At 35.9% G+C, this 23233-nt stretch overlaps 1 protein-coding gene across 1 annotated transcript in view; it reads right to left on the bottom strand.

Moving 5' to 3' along the window:
• nonC (serine/threonine-protein kinase Smg1) overlaps window positions 1–23233 on the bottom strand; it is a 178465-nt gene that overhangs the window by 121869 nt on the left and 33363 nt on the right. The window lies entirely within an intron of this gene.

Here is a 23233-nt window from a genome sequence, read left to right as displayed (position 1 = left end):
ACTGAGGAAGTGCATAGAATAAGCTGACTTAAATGTACCTATTCAATTTCTATTTGAATATCAAAATGCTGAAGGAAGAATGAACTGATTTGTATAAAAAATAGCGTGGAATTGTCGCACGTAAAGGTAACCGATAAGTAAGGGTTTTAAAATACTGTTTTGTATCTAAATTGTTGCTTATTTTAGAATATTACAATCCATTTTTAAAATTTCCAAAATGCAACTATGGGAAAAGCAGTTAAAAAATAAATTTTATACATTTTAGAATACAAAATCTGATGACACTCATGATAAATCTGAACTTTTACAAAAATCCCTCACAAAACAATTACTTGACATACAAACAGCAATAAAATACCCCATAATACTAATCAGACCCATCTAAAATTAGAAACAATCCACACAAACACCCGCAACACTGAAATCTTCAGAACAAGGAACTATATGTAATAAACCATAGGAAAAACATGGCATTTGGCACATGCCATTGACATTGCTGAGCTGGCAACGTGCCAAGGGCAGCCAACACCATGGAAGCAGGAAGGTCACTGTCGTACAAGCTTTTACTTACCCTACTACTGATAGACGAATTTCAACCTTATGTTCATTAAAGTAAGGTTGTTGAATTGATTGTGTAGCGTTAGGGTAAACATACGAAGTGTTGCTTGAACAAAGTTGCTGATCTGACTTAGCTCGAAATGCAGCAAGATTCCATCTTTGTATCTGTTGTTTTGTCACGTTACTTACAACTGACGACCAACTAATTAGAGCGCTGCCTCACTAGGACGCCATGGCGGCGTCACTAGCTACGTATCTAAGCAGTTAGTATTGAAATGTCACGTTGCCACACCGTAGCCACGTGAGTTAGGTGACATATGTTTCAATATTAACTGCTTGGACGTAGCCAGCGACGCCGCCATGGCGTCCTAGTGAGGTGGTACTCTTAACAGAGGCATTCTGGGCAGTTTTACTTAGATAAAAACATAAAGAACAAATAAAAACCACGTTCCTGGAATTTAGAAACATTACAAGTAAAAGCTCGAACGTCTTTCTATCAAACTGCATCTACGTACACTCTATAAATTTCTGAGTAGCACTACGTCTTCAGTTTTCGGAGCTCGACGCAAGTTCTTACTTTCTACGTATTTAAGTATTTGGTAAGCAAGTCTAATGTATAAGATGTTGACAAAACGCGGCCACAGAGATGATTCTTTGGAGACGATCTGCAGCTCGCGTTGGCCACTATCGTCAATCGTCTGCGATATGGTCATAAAAATTGTATTTATACTACAGGATATATGTCTATGGTGGCATTTGCCTAGTAATCTGTGTGCAGAAATCTTTAGACGATATTTTCTCCAAAGCTGACGTCCGTCGCGTGCGTTGGTCGCATATTACACAGAAACAACTACCATACACAGCGGTTTTGTGAAATGAATATCTAAATAATATAACTCAAAGGTGATTGACTGACTGACACAGTGAATCAACGCACAGCCCAAACCACTAGTCGGATCGGGCTGAAATTTGGCAGGCAGGTAGATGTTATGACGTAGACAACTTCTAAGAAATAATTTTTATCAATGCTACCCCCAAGGAGATAAAATAGGGATTGAAAGGTTGTATGAAAATTCTGTTCTAAGTCACAAACCACGCGGAAGAAGTCGCGAGCAAAACCTAGTATTTTATATATTTCTTGCCAGCTCTTCTCATAGGCCCTACCTTCCAAACTGACGGTAAATTCACTCTCTGTATCATTGACTATCATAAGTGTCACATTTGACTTAAATGAATAAATGATTTGATTTGATTATATTCGTTCGCTCGACCAAAGTCAGTGTAAGAGGAAGTAACGCCTTATACTAAACTCTCTTATGTGTACATATGTTGTCTAAGTTTTTAATGGGTCCAGTAAGACATGTGTCGTTTATAGGTCGGTTTATTTGCGCCTCGATGGTTACAACACGTGCTGTGTAGTGGCTTCGGCTTGTTTTATTGGCACGTTTGGCTCTGATTAAACTCATAACTGGGAGTTGAAGATTTGGTGCCAATTCAGATTTAATTAAGATTATAAGCTAAGTTTGATTACTTCATGTTTTATTTTTGCAAAAATTTAAGCGTATTTGAATGAAGCGTAAAGTCCAATGATTTCATCTTTCATAAATAATTTCAGTAACATAATTTTAATACTGTCTTACGTTGTATTTATATCACGGAAAAATACTGTGAAATGAAACCTAAATTGCACGAAAAGTTCTAGTTGACAACTAAATGGAACATAGCCAAATCTCATACCATAATATTATGTTTCCAAGTATTATTATGATTAATATATAGAAGAAGACATTGATAAACTTTACTAGCACATAAGGACCAAATAAAGACAAATGTGATCGCTTCACAATAATAAAAAAACATGTAGTTTTAATAGTAGTGTGTCGTAAGTTAATGCGCTTGTCTTGTCTAATCACCCCATATCTTACCGAGTTTATAATAATAACCCTTTTTCAACGTTTAAACTACACTTACCGACAACGATTCGCGTTTCGCTTTTTGAAGACACTGTTGATAGATTTTTCACTTACCTAAAACAAAATAAAATTCATAAGGTTATTTAAAATACAATTATACTTACCAAGATCACCCTTTCAATCATTTAAAAATCGAAACAAACAATTAGGTATTACTAGTACCTATAAACTTAGATATTTAACTAGAATTTTAATGTATCAGAGAAACGGTTCATATCTTTAGCAGACACTTAAATTATCTTACGTCCATACTTAAAAGAAACAAGCTGACTGCAACCTCTCTAACAAGACATCTTTCTTCTACAATATACGAAAATAGCATAAAAAAGTATACCAATTACGTCTCCCGGCTAGAACAATCGTAATTCCTTGGAGGTTTCTCTCATACTTTTTTACTACAGTCCCGGGGTAAATATTCATAAGGTACCTGAGGTATTCTCGGTGTTCTGTACCTACTATTTTTGTTTAGGCAAAGATATGTAGACAAATATTAGTTCTACAGTATATTTTGTTTGTGATTGATTAAATGTATGACAATACGAAAGTAGAGAATATTCAGTTTGTTGATTGGTTTTTATGGACATCAATTTATATAAAACAATTATTTATGATAAATTCTTACGTTCATAAAAAAAGTTCCTTTTTGGCCTATGATTTTGAATCTCAGAAATCTCAAATATATACGAAAATATGATCCAACTAAAACACGAATATTATGAATTTTTTGTATGCATCATATTCCAAAAACCAAATATACAGGGTGTCCCAAAACGCAACGATAATCCGAGACAGGATGAAAGGCCAAGTCATACCGGTTCTAGGAAAAATAAAAAAAAAAATCCATATTACTTAGTTTAGCAACAATAGACACTCTTCAAAAAAGTTGAAATTCCACACCCTTGGTCGCATTTTCAAGTCCTGTGATCACCAATGTCACAATTTCGCTGTGTTTTTTGAATTTCGTGATCTTCATTAAATATGCTATTAATCGTAAAACAAATTTATGCACAAAACATTGTTCATTTCATAAAAAAAGTTATGTTTTAGTGAGTCATGATTCACAAAAATATCGTTAGTTAACTTTGACGCTTCGTATTGAAAAAAAAATGTAGTACACTACCCTTGGCAAGTTATTTCAAAAGTTGGCGCATTTAATCAAGATTTCAAAATGGTGCAACACTTGCCACTTTTCTTGCCATTAAAATGTTATTTTTATTTGAACGACGAGTATCCTCGAAAATTGATCGTACGCAGTGGTACAATTGTATGGCCTCCTCGTTCCCCCAATCTAAATCCAGTAGATATTTTTTACTAGGAATGCATAAAATAAAAAGTCTATTCGAAATCAATACAAAATCTATCAGAACTTCGCCAGAAAATTGACACAGCGTCAGAGGAAATAAATGCAAGGAATTTTGCTTGACTGGTGCAAAGGTCTTTTGTAAGGCGTTGCAGAGCCTGTATTCGTGCCAGAGGAAAGCAATTATTTTTAGGAAAGAGGTAATTGAGTCAGTCCATAACCAATATTTAATGTAATAAACATTTCGGATTACTTTAGTTTAAGGAGAATAATTATTAAATAAGAATGATGGTTCGTTCATTGTTTTTTTTTAAATTATTATTACCTATTATGTTTTTTACATTAAATATTGGTTATGGAATGACTCAATTACCTCTTTACTAAAAATAATTGCTTTCCTCTCTCACGAATACAGGCTCTGCAACGCCTTACAAAAGACCTTTGCACCAGTCAAGCAAAATTCCTTGCATTTATTTCCTCTGACGCTGTGTTAATTTTCTGGCGAAGTTCTGATAGATTTTGTATTGATTTCGAATAGACTTTTTCTTTTATGCATTCCCAGTCAAAAATATCTACTGGATTTTGATCGGGGGAACGAGGAGGTCATAAAATTGAATCACTGCGTCCGATCCATTTGCGAGGATACTCTTCGTTCAAATAAAAATAACATTTTGTATGGAAAGAAAAGTGGCAAGTGTTGCACCATTTTGAAATCTTGATTAAATGCGCCAACTTTTGAAATAACTTGCCAAGGGTAGTGTACTACATTTTTTTTTCAATACGAAGCGTCAAAGTTAACTAACGATATTTTTGTGAATCATGACTCACTAAAACATAACTTTTTTTATGAAATGAACAATGTTTTGTGCATAAATTTGTTTTACGATTAATAGCATATTTAATGAAGATCACGAAATTCAAAAAACACAGCGAAATTGTGACATTGGTGATCACAGGACTTGAAAATGCGAGCGAGGGTGTGGAATTTTAACTTTTTTGAAAAATGTCTATTATTGCTGAACTAAGTGACATGGATTTTTTTTATTATTTTTCCTAGAACCGGTATGACTTGGCCTTTCATCCTATCTCGGATTATCGTTGAGTTTTGGGACACCCTGTATAATAATAAAATCACGCCTTTTCGCATAGAGGTAGACAGAAAGCAAAAAATAGCAATCAATACTCTACTGACTTCTATTAATTCATATAGCACGGCAAGAGTTTCAAAGTCTTAAATTAAGAGAAGGTCACAAGTCTCGAGTTCTTGTCATGTGACATAAACCCTTTTCAAAAATTTGTATCTACATTTCTTCAACCTACTTACTAATCCCATAATTAAAGCCCTACACAATATACAGATTACCAAACTATTCGTCCTCATCAGGCTGCAAGGTCACTGTAGAACTAAAGCAATCCGAACGTCTCGCATAGTTGAGAGTCGCGCCCTCCCACGCTCCGTCTTGAGGCTGCACTTGACCCAAAAGTTGCCGCCACACGCCACGTGCAAGTTTTTGTAGACAACTTGTAGCCAAGACATAGGATTTATTAAACATTTGGCAGATTTTGAAGTGATAAGTATTGCTTTAAGGTCTATTAAGATTATTGTGTCTAATAGACAAAATATTTGCCGATTAGGGTTCAACAATTAATAAAAGCATACATTATACAAAGGCATTTGATTTTTCGCTTAGTTTTGCCGACATAATTAGAGAGAAAGAAAAAAAGAAAGAGAGCGCATGATTTTCGCAACTATTATTTAGCTATTTTCTTGAATACAAGTAATTTACTAAAATGACCATTATAGTCGTATAAATAAATTAATATTTGAAAAACAGACAAATATACTCATAATTTAGCCTTGACATTTTACTCAAAAAATCCGTATTTCATATAAAATATGAGTGAATTTGGAGAGAGCACTCGCATTTGACGAGTGAAATATTATTCGTCTCATCTAGGTCACAAAAAACGAACGAGAAGAAAAGCATAAAACCTCTCCCACAGAATACTGTTGGCATTTCCAATTCTTAATCACTTCTGTGCATTTTTATATTTTTTACGTTCCGTACAGAGAGGGAAACTTAATGCTCGTGAGCTTTTTTCAGCCGATGTTTCAAAAATATTACGTAAAAATTCATAGTATTTTATAATGTAGGGACGTACACAAATTATTTATGGTATACTTTGCAGCGGACTGCACATAATTAGGAAGAAGAAAAAACTAAATTTTACCTACATTTACAATAACAGACAAATCTTAAATCATCTAATCGGATACTATAATATAGTGCCAGTAGCGCGATTCTCTACAGTCGGTACTGTCGAGTATCAAAAGTTTGACATTTAAAATGTACTGCCAAATAGTTCCTACGACGCTAGCGGTGCTGATCAATTTTCATACAAAAGTTCTCGACAGCTAGCCGGTTGTCGAAAGCCGATAGTGGTAGAGAATCGAGCTACAGATATAATCTTATACTTTAAAACCCAAAATCGCATAGTCAGATCTTTTAACATTAGCCAAAACTATTATACCACCTAACAACATTGGCCTGTATACATCTATTGCAGATGATTAAGGTGGCGTCAGGTAGAATAAGTGCACTTTCGTTCGTGGCTCAAAAGGCCTATACGGGAGTAGCAGCTCCTAAAAACCTTATTCTATAATCTCCATAATAAACCACATCAATCTAACATAAACCTGATTATAACCGAAGCGTGAGTAGAAAGCATGGTCTTGACACTCACTGGCACAGTGCCAGGAGAGCTCGCCAAACGCCACAGATGGTCGGAGCGCATATCGGGAGTAAATTGATAAAACATCGTGAAGTGAATGGATGACGCTGTACACCTGGGAGGATGTTGCCAGGTTGAGGAAAGACTTTTGAGAAGAAATCACCTGTTGTATACGTATTTCTTTGCCATTATTAAATGGGAAAACAACCTATGGTAAAATGGAGTGATTTTTTGTTTGCATTTAATGGGATGTTAGAGTCACATATTTTTTGCACAAGACAATAAGTTTCGTAAGATATGCTTTGGTAACTGAAGCATTATTAAAGTCTGTTATTAGTAGGTTTGTCAATTTTACAAGCAACAGTCGTTTGTTGGTTGGAAAATTGACAAAGCTACGAAGTCATCATCAACCATCAATAACAAGGGACTTTTGTGTTACAAATAATGTAGCAAAACACCCATTAGCTCATTCAATTGGACCTTAAACACTCTTAAAACAAAGTATGTTAAAAGAGAACGTTAAAACCTTTCAGTTAGGTCAACAAACTATTAACTACGATCACAAATCACGATACACAGGTAGTAATTAGCGAGTTTCCTTCAAACGTTTCAAGGCCGTCATTACAATTAGTTTAATTAAAAGCCGAGTTCTGTAACGTTTTTCTGACTAAACACTGTTCTACCGACTGACTCAGGTAGCGAGAGAAAGTGTGTGTTTATCCATGATTAAGTTTCTTTAACATGTAATACTAACCTGCACTTTTGTTCTTTCTATTTGTATTTCAATAATGCTGTTTTATTTTCCATTTTTAAGGCTTTTGCAAAGTCTAAATATTTCCAGACCAGATGTAGTCATCTGTTTAGTATATCTACGCGGCTATAACATAAATCGTTCTTTATTCTCTGCCTACACCTAAAAAAGTTGTGATTTTATGCATGTAGGTATGTAGAATAAATCGTTACTATATAATTATTTTTAAGATCTTAGATCATAATCATCGGTACTTACCACAATACTAAACATTCAGCTGAACTAAGAGGCATGCTACTAGTGGTTCCGGATCACACATAAGTTGGATGGGTAAGGATGGAAACCTAAGCCTACTCCATAACTAACCACACACTTAAGGTGTATTAACTAACAACTGTGAGTCTTGGTTACTTGAATAAAATAAAATAAAAATTACGTTCAACTCAAATAAATTCATCGAAACAAAAACTTAAGCAAGACTTTCAATTTGTAGATCTAAATTCGAACTACCCCACTTCAATCTAACAACCGATCAATCAGTACAATAATATTAATTAACAGTACGCAGATGACATCCCCGTCAATATCAGAGCTACATCCGCAGATTGTTCTATTACATGTATCAATCACAAGCCATGATGTGCATTCAACACTAACATTTGCATTAGTACACTGCACTACAAAATGCATACACTATAGTTGTTTATGAAACAACTAGCGTTTGTGAGAGATAAATATTATTGTGTAATCGCCTGATAAGCACAGAAAGTACCTTAGTTTTCTTATAATCGTGGAAATGGCGTAGACCCCGTGACGCTTATTTTGACTATTAGTCCTATATGCCTCATATAGTCTTTGTTATTACGTTATATATTACTAGGGAGTCCTAACAGTCATCAGTCCCCAAATATACACTCCTTTGCAAAAAAAACGGGCACCTTACACACACACTTTACCTTAGCTTTTCTATGGGTAAATATTATTATATTGTTAGTATGTCATTAGCTTGGATGACTAGAAATTTCTTATTATCAATGAGAATCTAGTTTTTTAACACTTTTATCCTGGTATCGGTGTTTTAGTCAATGTAAACAGAGAGCCGTGTTAAAATGGACATTTTTATGGGTATAATGAAATTAAGACTACGAGTATTTTTATGGTATTTTAATAAAAGAGACATTAAAAAATAAAAATTAATAACGAGTATGACCTCCTCTTGCAGCGATTACGGCATGTAATCGTCTTGGCATGCTTCCCACCAGGCTTTTGATGGTGTCCTGTGGAATGTGTTCCCACTCAGTCGAGATTACACGTTTAAGCTCTCTGATGTTTTGTGGAGGTAGTTGAACAGATCGTACTCGCCTTTTTAGGAGGTCCCAAACGTGCTCAATGGGGTTAAGGTCGGGGCTCCGCGCTGGCCAATCCAAACGACGAATACCGACCTCTTGCATATAAGCATCTACGTCGCCAGAACGGTGGGCCCGAGCATTATCGTCCATGTAAATGGCATCTTCACCAATTACAGTCAGTGCGGGTTGTGCATTTTGAGAAAGGATTTCTGTTATGTACCTATGCGCATTTAGTGAGCCATTTTCTATGAATACTATCTCGGTACGATAGTTGGAAGTTACGCCCGCCCAAAACATAACGGACCCTCCACCATAAGGGGTGATTTCTTCGAAACACACATCGGCATAGCGTTCCCCTGGTCTTCGTAACACTCGCCGACGTCGGTCCTCACCATGCAGACAAATTCGAGCCTCATCGGAGAAGAGTACACTACTCCAGTTACCTGGTGTCCAAGATAGGCAATTTCTAGCGAACCTCAACCGCGCAATCCGGTGCTCACGGAGTAACTTGGGGGCCCGCGCTGGTCGTCGACTACGTATATCAGCAGCTAAAAGTCTTCTCCTCACAGTCCATAGGCTAACTTGTGCTCCTCGTACCTCTTCAAGGTTTCTTTTGAGGTCTATGTAACGCATTTGCGGTTCCTCAGCGCCTGAGTCACTAAAAAGCGATCGTCTCGCGGCTGTGTGCAACGTTTTCTCCCAGAACCTTGCCTTCTCTGAACGGAACCTGTCTCTTGGTATCGAGTCCAGGTTCTTTGTACGGTTGAACGACTCACGTTTAACCGCTGTGAGACGTAACATTGGCTACACCCCTCTTCCAGCAGCGCTATAATTTTACTAGCTCTTATTGCTTTTTCTGCCATTACGATAGACACAAAGATATCTGTTTTAAGTCACAATAAGGTAGAAATATGCGATAAACATAAATTGTTGTACTAAAAATAACGAAAAGTTACTTTTAGTTGCTTGATAACCTTTTAACCGCAAACCCGCGAAAAGTGTCACAAAATGAAAAAGGGATTAATAATTTAAAAAACAAAAGTTTTGAATTTGGAATGAACTTTTTTTCATACCCAGACTCTTTATTAAGTGCCAGTAACATAGTTTGGCTATTAAAACCTCTGAAGAACTAAATTATTACCAATAATGTTAAAAAATCAAACCCGCCCGTTTTTTTTGCAAAGGAGTTTATAATGCGAAATTCTCTATAACTGTGGCCTTGGCTGCCCATATTCTAGGTGAATCATTTTCTTTGATAAAACATTGCTCTAACATACATAGTAAGTTTCGAAGTTTCTGCTTAACGTGATATATTAGATTTAAAATAGCCTTACTTAACGTATCGTGACATATCTAACTCGTATCATTAGAATTGAAATACAAATCTTTGCGTCATTTCTAGATATTTGTCATATATGCAAAGGGCGTGTTTTTTCAGCGATCACGTTAATACCAGCTGCGAATGAGAATTAAATATGTAAAAGGTACCTCTTTATTAAAGAAACAGGATATTTTTAAGGAATTTTTATAATGAACTTCTGATCTAAGAATAGACGCGTAAAAATTGCTCAGCAAATGAAATTAAATCTTCATTTTTAACATTAAATATAATATCTGTTAATATGGAACTACGAACTACATACAATAATTTAACCAACAAGCACAATTTCAAAATAAACGCCATTACTAGGTATTTTATAAACCTGTGCATGATAACTCTCGGTACTCTACCATGTATTTGATAACTTCGTATAACAACAGCATAAATAACAACTTGTATTTGAAAAATACAACGCATACCACACATCTACAATAACAAAACTAACCTCACAAAAGGCAACATAATCCCATCAAAAATCCATTTCATAAATACAGAATGAAATTTAAACTCCCCAAAGATTTACAACGCAGTGCTTTCAACGTGTTCAATAAAATAAGCACCAGTTTCCTAGTGTTAGACTATCATATATCTCGTGTGATACAGTGCTCGCGGCTAAAGGTCAAGGGCGAAACGCTTACTTGATCTTAATAGCTTATCTGAGGATGTTCATTAATCTCGGTTTAAAACTATTCATTTGGAGGAATTTTGTTTATGTTGTTTGGGTAAAATACTAATGTCTGTTGATATATTTATATATCATTTAAATATATTTGTTCATATCTAATCTTGCCCAGTCGCCCAACCTGCACTAGGTCAGTTTGGTGACATAAGGCCCAACCCTTCCCTCATTCCGGGAGGTGGCGCTTGCCCAGCAGTGGGACAGTTTTTTATTATTTATTTATTCATATCAATAAAAAAAGTTTCTAAAAAATCGTTGGGGACATTTTCACGTTTAAACGAGAACCAATAAGAATCGACTATCATATACATACATATAACAAGAAGAAAAAGACACTCTAAATAAGGTTTGAAGAAAACAATCTCTGCAACTACTAAACAATCATAATCTATGAGTCCAAAACAGTAGCTACGTAATCTCTAAAATTGGGAAAATAACATCAATAAAAAATTTGTAGACAAAGACTAATTTATTAAAAGCGATAACACAGTTGGAGATATCGCTAAAACGCAACTACCCAGATAATAATCATTCCAAAACACAAATAAAATACCCCAAAAACATTCAACTTAATTTGCCCTACAAATTCAATACAGCAAAAGGTATATAAATAATAAATGTATCGGTAGAGACAACCTGAACCCCGATACCGGCCCTAGCCACTCCAGGCCTAATCTATACCATTCCTGAATAATGAACGATCTAGATTAATCGAAGGTCCACTACATCTAACCAACCGATTGAAAATATTCAACCAATTTATTTTATTTTATTTTTCATGTCCCATCTGTTATACCCGAAGGCATTTGTGTATAAATACAAGCATAATATCACTACTCTTATAACTATGAAGGTAAGCAAAGATGTAGAAAATACTCCCACGTTTTTACTATTCTTCGCAATTTTCCACAATCTTAGTTTCATTGTATAATATACTAATAGGCTCGCCATATTGGTAGATTATACCAGGTATGTAACCAAACTCGAGGCTGTTATTTAAATATTCCATTAAAATCAGAAAAGCTCTTTTCTCTATTGGGTATCAAACCTGGGATCTCGTGTTCAACAGTCGTATCTACCACTCATACCACAAAGTTAGCCATTGAAAATATTCTCCAACTTTGTATATAAACCAGGGTTTAGTATCAAATAAAAGATATAGCAGCTTTAAAACACGTAAAAGTAAGCGTTTGATGGGTGTTTTAAGACTATCTTATGGTTTAGTCAGAAAAAAAGTAATTAAGGGTGTTTAAAATGGCCGCGGTTCGACTATTATAAAGTTAGTATACGGATTTTGATACAATCGCCGGTTTTTCAGCGGTTATGAGCTCATTCTGCATTGATTTTGGCTAGCAGAAACCATAATGAGACCTAAATGAAACCAAAATTAGTTGGCAACGCATCATATACCATTAACATAAGCGATGTAACCCCACTCTCTACTAAACTTTCTCACTCTGTCATTCTAAAGCTCATCATCAGCCTAGCCTTTCTTCCAACTATGTTGGAGTCGGTGTCCAGTCTTACCAGATGTAGTTCAATACCAGTATTTTATATGGAGCGACTGCATATCAGACCTTTACAACCCTGTTGCCTGGGTACGACACAGTACGTACCCTTCGGTAAGACTGTGGTTGTCAGACTTTTTAACTTTCAGACTGCCATTCTAAAACTAATAAAATATTTCAGTCAGATAGAAGGTTTCTAATCTAACACACGCAATATAAAGACATTTTACTTAAAGAAACAATCCCATACAGTCCAAGTCGCGGGCAAAATCTAGCTAAATATACCAGCATATTCGAGAGCCCTTTAGTTATCCACTTTATATTAAGTTCTAACTATGTAGCTGCAAAAGACAGTTTTCAAGGGCTCTCGGCGTAGGGACCTCTGTTCGAACTGCAACCGACTCATCTTTACTCTGACGTACTTTGTTAGACAATTGGGTCATAGCTTTGAACATTATCTTCGTAGTTATGCGGGCTATATAATGATAAATGGATATCTATTTATAGTACGCTTTTCGTTTGTCGTTGCATTTAGTTAAAGTTTATTATCTAGTTTTTTTAGAGCAAGCGTATTATAATGATTTGATGAACGACGTGTATAATCGTAAACGTTATAATATTAACAAACATAGAATACAAGAGCAGTTGCATGGAAATATACAATTTCGATTCAGAAAAGATATTACAGCATCTACAGAATAAGAAAAATTTTATAATTTTAAATAATTTAATTGACCTTAAACATGCCCGTTTCTTTTCGTTTTAAATAGGCCGTTTTCAATAGAAATACCGTTTTACAGGTACTGGCACCGTACTTTTACAGGTACAGAACCTTTCAAGTCTTAAGACAGCTGTCAGGTTTTGAAAATCTAGCTCGAGTTTTGTTTTTGTACAAATTATTAAGAAAATATTCACGTCGTAGTTGTAAAGGTGGTGACGCCGCCACTGTACAAGGAGGTCGAGAGATTAATTCCCACAGCCTATATTGTTTTGGGCCTAGTTGATCCTATGGACCATTGTCTTTGTCTCCGCAAGCTCGTTGTCCGAAAATCGTCTTTAACCTGTACCAACCCTGTAAAATTTTGCGCTAGAACTTCGCAGCCAATACTCTCACGCGAGGTAGAAAGCTCCTAAAATATAGAAACAGCTGTCACACAAATATGTCGGAAATATTTATGCACATAACTAGATAAACGAGATTAGATTTTTCCTTACCTAGATTTAGGTAGATTATTCTACATCAGATACTACTATACTCTGGCCATTATAAAATTTCGAACCACGTCATAATCAAAATAATCATATGAATATGACAATGTGTAAGTGCGAGCGAGAGACAAAATGATCCGATAAAATGACATGACTTGGTTCGCACGTTTGAAATGGCCCGATTATACCTACTCTCATTGTGATAGTATTGTGAAAATAACTGAAATAGGCAACTGAAAATGTAATATCGAAGGCTGTAAGAATCCTTGCTTAGCAACTTCTCTATTTTATAAAGCCTAATATCCGTAATTAGGGTAATAAAAAGCATTTTACTTTCATTGCGTGCTCAGAATTATTACCGCGCAATACATCATATTTTAACCCCGAAATGGTCTTGGAAATCAATCAATAATGCGTGCGGCTATACATTGCCCTTCAATTGGGCTACCATTATTTTTACTTTTCTTTACACAAAGTTATCTCAGTATGAAAACGCAAGTAATGGCAGATTATTGATGTTCTTTGTCATGGCCTCCAGACTACGAAACCTTGACTCACCTTACAGTATTCGAAAATCCTACAGTAACATTTTAAAGGTAGTTCTAGCACTAAGTACGCTATTGCAGGTAATCGGATCAGATTCCCGTTTAAAATCAAAATCAAATCATTTAGATCAAATATTTACACTTATCATAGTCGTTACAATTACTTCTGAATCTGCCACTAGCTCGGAAAGAGGGCCGAGCTTTATGAGAACAGCTAGAAAGAAACACACAGCCACTCTTTTAAATCGCCAAAAAAATTACAACGTGGTTGATACAATACTTGATTCTGCGAGGAGTTGCCTTCAATCAGCGATAACGTTCATAACCATAATATATGCTATAAACTTTAATGGTGGAATAAACCTCAACACTCTTATAGAAACTGTAATAGTGACTCTTACCCTGTATGCTGATCCAAAATGATAACGATCTAAGTTCGCCTCGTTCAGAGTTTTTAACTGATTAAGACTCCAGAGAGGGAAATATAAAACCAAAAGTTAGAAGCTTTGAGGGCATGTATCAAATGTCCGAAACTTTGGCGAGTACTTAAAGAAATTATGTTGCGAAATTTTATTTTAGTTTTTCTTTTTAACGTAGAGATATCAAAGGCGTATGGAATACACGACCCAGGTTATAAAGAAACGAGTCTATTTCCATTTACCAGGCACATTTGAGAGTGTAAAAGAAAATAAATTGCTCATTAATGTCCCCCTGCTGGGCAAAGGTCTCCTTCCATAATAAGGGAGAGGTTAGGCCTAGATTCCACCACGGTGGCCAATTGCGGGTTGAGGACTTGAACATACCTTCAAGAACTGTTCTAAAGAATTCTTAAGCATGCAAGGTTGCACCACGATGTTTTCCTTTATCGTTGGAACAAGTGATAATACACACTAGTATACTAATACACATATAACTTCGAAAAGTCATTGGTGTGCTGCCTCGGATTCGAGCCTACAACGACTTCCGCCGGAAGTACCAACTTATATCACTCGTCTCTCACTGCTCTTATTGAGAGTATACAAACAGAAAATAGAAAAATGCAAGGCTGACCTTGTAATTAGCCAATACTTCTATAAAAAATATGCAAGTATTCGAGATGTAATAAAAAATCAAGTTTTTATCAAAGTCCTCATGCATGCAACGATTATTATCTTCATTTGCATGCAATGTTATACATTTTTAGCTGTGTACTTAGTATCGCATGTACCGATCGTATCAAATAAGAACGTTGACGTGCTTCAATCACTCAAAGATTGATTCAATATCTAAACATGCTATATTTATAAATAGTAAGCTAGCTTTTGAATACACTATAACTTGTTAACATTATTATTACATTACACATTATTATAAACCCTTATTTTACTTAAGGTGCGATTTATAAAAGCAAGTCTGGGACTACCATGTACCTCAATTAACAACTACAAACATAAAGGTCACTATAGAGCGTAGAACATTGTCTTCTTTTTCAGATTATAGTGATTAACACGTTACGTCAAAGCAGCAATGTACTGAATAGTGACCATCAATTTGACGTACACTAGTTATCAACTGAGATATGTAATGGAATGGAATATTACACAAATGGATTATTACACGAACTGCCTTCTACACTATGTTATTGACAAACGAGATTTAGATTTCTAGGAAATTAGCTAAAATTGAGTTCCATGGGATAAGAAACAGGTGTTGCATTTCGAAATCTATAGATCTACCCCATTTATATTCAAGTATTGTACAGAAAGCATCAGATCATCATCAAAGGGGAGTGGTGGACGTCAAAATACCGCTTTGTTTCGCAGTTTTCTTTGTGCTTGTATGTTTATTTAGGACCCGGGGCTTTGAGGTCCATATTTTTTATGTTTTTTAGTTTTTCTCCCCTTTACATCCCAGTTCTGCTGTATCATCTGTGTAAGTAGAATTTATTATCTGCGAGCGGCAGAATTTATTGCTTCGGTTTCAGGTTATTAAATGTGATGGCGGTAGATTGGTTTTAAAATTAAATCAACGTGTAACTAAACCATTATCTTTATTAGAAATCTTGTGGATTTTAACGAACAAAGTTTGCTTTTTTGTTAACACTGAATTTACCTGTTTTAAGGGCTTTGTTATATTTAGTTTTAAGTGTATAATAAGTCTGTAGCACGATCTTCAGTTTTCTAAACTTAAGTAGTTTTTTATCCAATATTGTCCCACTGGCTGGACAAAGGTCTCCTCCGAAATTTGAGGGAGAGGATACACCTTAAGTCTACGGTAGTCAAAAACGGGTGGAGGACTTCGCATGCGCTCAAGAATATTTGTTTTGAATTAACCAAAATATAAGCAAGCAATTTAACACACGATTACAAACCTATAAATGATCATAAGTCATGTCATAGCAACTTTAACACTCCCTAAAATACGGTACTCAACGTCAAAATACACATACACACAAAAGCCGAGATAGTACATAGTGTTGGATAGTACTGGTATTGCAACGGGTCGGCAGTGACTGTAGTGAGGCAAGATTGATGAGAGCTGAGAGCCAACAACAGTAGCGCAGGTGTTCTACAGGCCAATGTTGCTGCATAGTGTTTGTATCTTTTTGTACATTTCACCTCTGTTTTGGGGAGTTTCGTTTTGTTTTTAGGTAAATATCATTACTTAATATTTAGAATATAAATATTTGGAATAGTAAAATTGTATTTAGTTAATTCTAAGTTTTTATTTTCCTGTTTAAGTCATATACTCTTTAATTTATCACATTCAACAGTTTATGACCACTTGACAGGCCTGAGACTATCTTCGTAGCTTGAAACTGTCTTTCATATCCACAAAAAAATACTTTCCGAACAACCTAATAGATTCACAAAATTTTCTTGAACTTCTAAACATTTTTAGCATGAAAAGTAGCCAGAAATAGGCACTAGACAATGTTAGTACTTCTAAATTGATTCTAGTAATTATTGCTAGATGCGGCTTCACAATCAAATAAATTACTTTTATCTCAAATAGTCTGTTTTAAAACTAAAAACCTTCCCAAAATCTGTTTTATTCCCCGAAACACAAAGAACGAAAGCCATTAATTTAGAAACGTGAAAAATAAATGTAAAAGCTTACCGACCTTTAAATTCAAATCGGCTAAACGGAATGGAGCATCACAATGGAAACCAAACATTTTTGTGAACGTTACGTGCAAATGGACCGTGGGCCGGGAATAATTTTTTATTTTATTTTATTTTTTTTAAAAGACAACTCCCGCACTAAGAATTGCTCTTGTGTCGCGGGGACTTTTACAAACATACAAACAACGGACACAAAGCACAACCAGACCCGAAGCAATTATTTGTGGATCGCACAAATAATTGCTCCGTGTGGGAATCGAACCCACGACCTCCCGTTGCAGTGGTATCGGCGTGGCGACCTAAACCACTGCGCCACGGAGGCAGTCAACAAATAATGAGGCTATAGGTCTACAGTCACCCAATAGGGACTAAATGACGTTACGAAAAATAAATGTACAGTTATTCTTTTACTGGTTAATTTAATTATAGCAGTATCGCAACTAACAAACAACTAACTGAAAATTATATCGATGTATGTTATCACTAGGGTTATGACAGTGGTCGGCCTGTGCTTCCGCATGTAGTTATTCCTTTGGTTAGGCTTTTACATCCGCAGCATTGAAGACTAGTCAAATCAAGACAGGTCGACAAAACTGTCTTAAATAAATCGTCGCTAAATCAAAGGTCAAATCTTAAGCATAGGGCTTACAGACTACGTTTGGAGTTGTTTTATTCCACACATATCATCCCTGTCTTATTTTTTTTTCTATAACCACCCTCCTCTTGCATCGTCATAAAAAAATCCACTCAAGCAACTTCTTAAGATCTGATAAAACCAAAATCAAATTATACAAAAATGGTTTGCCAATACTAAACTACGGTTTGGAAACGTTCAGCATCTATTGTATCCGACTGTACTGTGAAGTGACCTGACACTATTGATCCCGCACGTGTACTCGACTGTACACAGGTTATAGTGTACTATACAATAGACCAGCGCAGTTTACTTAACTAACGAGTGCAAGGTTCGAGTCTTAACTCAAATATGAGATGAATATGAATTATTTAGTAACGAAGATTTGTTTGTTGGTTTATTTGCAAGAGTCTAGACTTTAGAGAGGCATAATTAATGACCTGTAACAAACTTTGATACTGGGTAATTTTTTTTAAATATGCTTATTATCATACTTAATAGCGGAATTATTTTTTACGGAGCAAAACATCATGTTTTTTTTATTTGATTGAAATTTAGAGCTTAATTAAGTTTTTTTTTTCAATTGCGTTTGATGTTTCTACCTTAAAAACTATGACCTAGGTCTGTCGCTTTTCGTTGATTCATTTAAAGAACAAATTAATTTAAAAAAATATCGGGTTTACCAAAAACTAAAGTAACACTTAACTACAAAAGCCGTTAAGGTTTTACTAACCAAGACTGTTCTACATCAAAAATAGAACACAATATTAAAGTGACGCTTGAAGAATAATAGCGTGAAACAACCATCTTTGTTCCGCGCGAGATATAACAAGACAAAGTTCAATCAACTAATGAAACTGCAAGTGAAACTGAAGCGACGGTGCACAGCTAATCCACTTACAAACTAGCTGTGACACTGCACAAGTTCAATATAAAACACGACGACTAACTAAAAGTAAATAAGAAAAATACCGAAGAAGTACATATTATTATGTAACAATCACGCCTGTTTATACCTGAAGTCGTAGGCAGAGGTGTATGAAATACACACGTGTTTCGCCGTTAACTATGATAGTCCCATCACCCATGTAATAGAAAGCATCTCCATATGCCGAAGTAGAATCTATACTAATATTATAAAGCTGAAGAGTTTGTTTGTTTGTTTGTTTGAACGCGCTAATCTCAAGAACTACGGGTCCGGTTTGAAAAATTCTTTCAGTGTTAGATAGTCCATTTATCGAGGAAGGTTATAGGCTATATATCATCACGCTACTACCAATAGGAGCAGAGTACCAGTGAAAGATGTTACAAAAACAGGGAAAATTTTGACCCATTCTCTCTTATGTGACGCAAGCGAAGTTGCGCGGGTCAGCTAGTTACTAAATAAATGATTCAGATGGTGGATGACGATTTTGATTGCTGTTTTTCTGGACAAAGTAAAATATCACCATATGCAAACTTACAAACAATATGGCAACCATGATCAAACCAATTTATTATAGGAATACTCAGTAAAATTCGTCATTATTAAAATATAATCTGGATAGTTTCGAAACGTGTCGCTCGTGTATCTATTTGTGTCACCAAACCAAGTAAACAAAAACAAAGGAGATCATCCATTTTGGGCCTTTTTTCAAAGTGCCGGCCAACAAAAAAAAGTGGCATGTATCGATAGAGCTAGCCATTTGAAACAATAGTTAGTATGGCACGAAACCGGTAGGATCGTTTTGAACCGAGTTATACAGGTTTGAAGATTCATAATATTCAAACATTAATTCATTTCTGAAAGTGCTGTGAAACATAAAATAATGATTGATTTTGCTAGAATTAACTATCTAAAGCAAATGACCACTCTGAAGTTGATTTAAGGTCGTAAGCACACGTATCAACTCGGAAACGGGTCGTCACCGTATCAACTCGAGATCATCAGTATTACTTGTATGTAATTCCCTACTGTAACACACTTATCGGAATCGTTATGTGATCGCCCCGGCTCACGACGATGGGAGATGATGGGAGTGGTGCGTATGCGCATTATGCATACACCAGCACCCAGGGTGGAGTGCGGGGCTATGTGCAAATTCCGATAGAATTGTGGGCATACCTTCTAAACCGCAACATGTGTCCTCATAACAAGGGCCCTCATCACAAATCGTGCCCGAAGCACAAAATATTGTTCCACATGCCGATGACTCGGACATAACAACCCAACGGCAACACTCTAGATGACCTCTTACCTAGACGATGGTTTGTTAGTTGCACACAACCGAGGGTGCGGCCTCTTAGGTGCGAGTTTGATTCCCCCGGCGCCTCAATGCGTCGCCACTGGACTGGTCACTGGCGACTAGCGCAAGGTCAGCGCATCCTCCCTTAGCGAACCCAAGGGGCCGCACCCTCGATTGTGTGCAACTAACAAACCATCGTCTAGGTAAGAGGTCATCTAGAGTGTTGCCGTTGGGTTGTTATGTCCGACTCATCGGCATGTGGAACAATATTTTGGGCTTCGGGCACTATTTGTGATGAGGGCCCTTGTTATGAGGACACATGTTGCGGTTTAGAAGGTATGCCCGCCCTTCTATCGGAATTTGCACATAGTCCCGCACTCCACCCTGGGTGCTGGTGTATGCATAATGCGCATACGCACCACTCCCATCATCTCCCATCATCGTGAGCCGGGGCGATCACATAACGATTCCGATAAGTGTGGTACAGTAGGGAATTACGTACAAATAATACTGATGAGCTCGAGTTGATACGGTGACGACCCGTTTCCGAGTTGATACGTGTGCTTACGACCTTAAATCAACTTCAGAGTGGTCGTTTGCTTTAGATACTTAATTCTAGCAAAATCAATCATTATTTTATGTTTAACAGCACTTTCAGAAATGAATAAATGTTTGAATATTATGAATCTTCAAACCTGTATAACTCGGTTTAAAGCAATCCTACCGGTTTCGTGCCATACTAACTATTGTTTCAAATGGCTAGCTCTATCGATACATGCCACTTTTTTTTGTTGGCCGGCACTTTGAAAAAAGGCCCAAAAATGTATGGAGCGTGGATGATCTCCTTTCTCTTCAATAAATCATCGCTGCGCTTCAAAAAACTCCCCAATAGAAGTACAAAGCAATTCATAAAATCCTTTTCATACGCAAATATCTTATGGGAAAACTTGAAAGTAGCGACACTAGCGGGATATCCCCAAAGACTTTCAAAGTTACAAAACACACTCAGAGGCAAACATAAATTGATTTGAGATATTCATAACAGATATTAAATTTAACGATGGCAAAAACCAGACGTTGTTAATTTGGCATCCCAAAATAACTGGCACTTTAAGCTTTCACTGGTTGGCATCGACTCACACGACCACACAAGAGACCAGAGAACCGAGAATCAAGAATCTAGAGGCCGCCCGCGACTTTCCGATCCCCGATCCCGATCCCTCGGGAACTCCGGGATAAAAAGTAGCCTATGTGTTATTCTGTGTCTTCAGCTGCCTACATACCAAATTTCATCGTGATCGATTCTGTAGTATTTGCGTGAAAGAGTAACAAACATCCATACATACGTACATAGTACATACTCACAAACTTTCGCATTTATTATATTAGTAAGATTATTATATATCCTACTACTACGTTACTGTCTCACTGCTGGGCAAGGATTTCCTCCTAAAAGAAGGTGGGGCTTGACCCTTTGAGTCCACCACGCTAGCCAACTGCGAGTTGGGAACTTTGCATGTTGTCAAGAAACATTTTTTTAGGCTTGCAAGATTTCATCACGATGTTTTCCTTCATGCTCTCTAAGTCTCTACTGGGTTGTTAGACTATAATAAACTGTGAGACTTATATCCCAGTCGCCATTAGTGAAGACTGCACGTAGTTCTCTAGTGTAATAGCGAATAATACTTTTTGAATTATATTCACAAGCTTATACCCGCGGACCCTCCCGTACTGCTACTTTTTTTTTGAAAAGCTTTTATTTTTCTTGGGGTCATCACATTGCCAAAATTTTATCTCAATACGTTCAGTAGTTTTGAGGCTAAAGGTTTCATAATACAGCAGTGGGAGAAGTAAGTATAATATGTAATAAAAAGTTGTAAATAAATTGATACTGAATTGTACAAATTCCACGATTGAGAGCGTTTATTCCGTATTCGCCACAAGTACTGCCTTGTAAAATTGATCATTAATGATTCTACTGAAAATCAGCACTGATTGGTCCTGTAATTATTGTGTCTTTATTGAAAACGAAACAGAATACGAAATTGACATCAACTGAAATACATTTCGGACGAATTCCTATTTGGTATTACGGTGCGAAATTGACTTTATCTCGTATTTCAATATTATCCCCTCAGAAAAAATATATTTTATATGAATCGAAAAATTACTTTTTATATAAATCCTGCCCGCGACTTCGTCTGCGTGAAAATATTTTCCCGGAGTCAAAAGTCGTATGCTATAATCGAGACTATAAGCTATAGTCATTAAAATCTGTATCTAAGTAGTTTTGGAATTTAGTATCAAACATATATCCAAAGATACCTTCAAACATATATTTGTTTGTATATCTATACTAATATTATAAAGGTGAAGAGTTTGTTTGTTTGATTGATTGTTTGTTTGTTTGTTTGTTTGTTTGTTTGAACGCGCTAATCTCAGGAACTACTGGTCCGATTTGAAAAATTCTTTCAGTGTTAGATAGTCCATTTATGGAGGAAGGCTATAGGCTATATATCATCACGCTACGACCAATAGGAGCAGAGTAGCAATAAAAAATGTTACAAAAACGGGTAAAATTTTGACCCATTCTCTCTTATGTGACGCAAGCGAAGTTGCGCGGGTCAGCTAGTGTAGTATAAGTATACAGATTTCTCGGAGCCAAGCCGCGTGAATCAGCTAGTGAATAAACATAAAGCATAATATTAGCAAAACCGCAAGAAAATATGAAGATATGAGCACCTTTCATGATAAAACTCTCACTAAAAACCCACCTCGAGGGGTTTAAGCTTCATAAAACTACATTTCCTTATACCAAGCAAGTAGAATTAGTTACCGCTCTCGACTTAATGTATTACTTAAGTAACTAAGTATGAATTACTAGGTTAAAATATAGTCTAGTAGTTATAAAATAATACTAGGTAGTAATAGTATTTTTACTTAATTTTAGATATATTTTTTTTTTATATTGTATCCTGCCTGTTATACCTAAAGGTCCTCTACCTACACCTTTATTTATTATACCACCGTTTTTATATATTTAAACACCATTATATTTACTACTATGTTATACGAGCTTTACACGCGACAACAAACTGGGTTACTTATTGAGAATAGTTACAAAGACAAATAAAAAATACTCAATTATATTCTGATCAAACAAGGAATCGAATGCAAGAACTCGTGATTAGCCGTCAATCGCTTATAACGCAGAAACGATAGTTATATCCAGTCAAACAAATTAATGGAATATTCCATTTTCATTTTAGTACTTTCAATTTTAA

Source organism: Anticarsia gemmatalis, chromosome 14 (genome assembly GCF_050436995.1).
Source record: "Anticarsia gemmatalis isolate Benzon Research Colony breed Stoneville strain chromosome 14, ilAntGemm2 primary, whole genome shotgun sequence".
In the NCBI taxonomy this organism is placed as follows: domain Eukaryota; kingdom Metazoa; phylum Arthropoda; class Insecta; order Lepidoptera; family Erebidae; genus Anticarsia; species Anticarsia gemmatalis.
The sequence above is the reverse complement of the archived record's forward strand: the minus strand, read 5'-3'. Positions and strand labels throughout refer to the sequence as shown.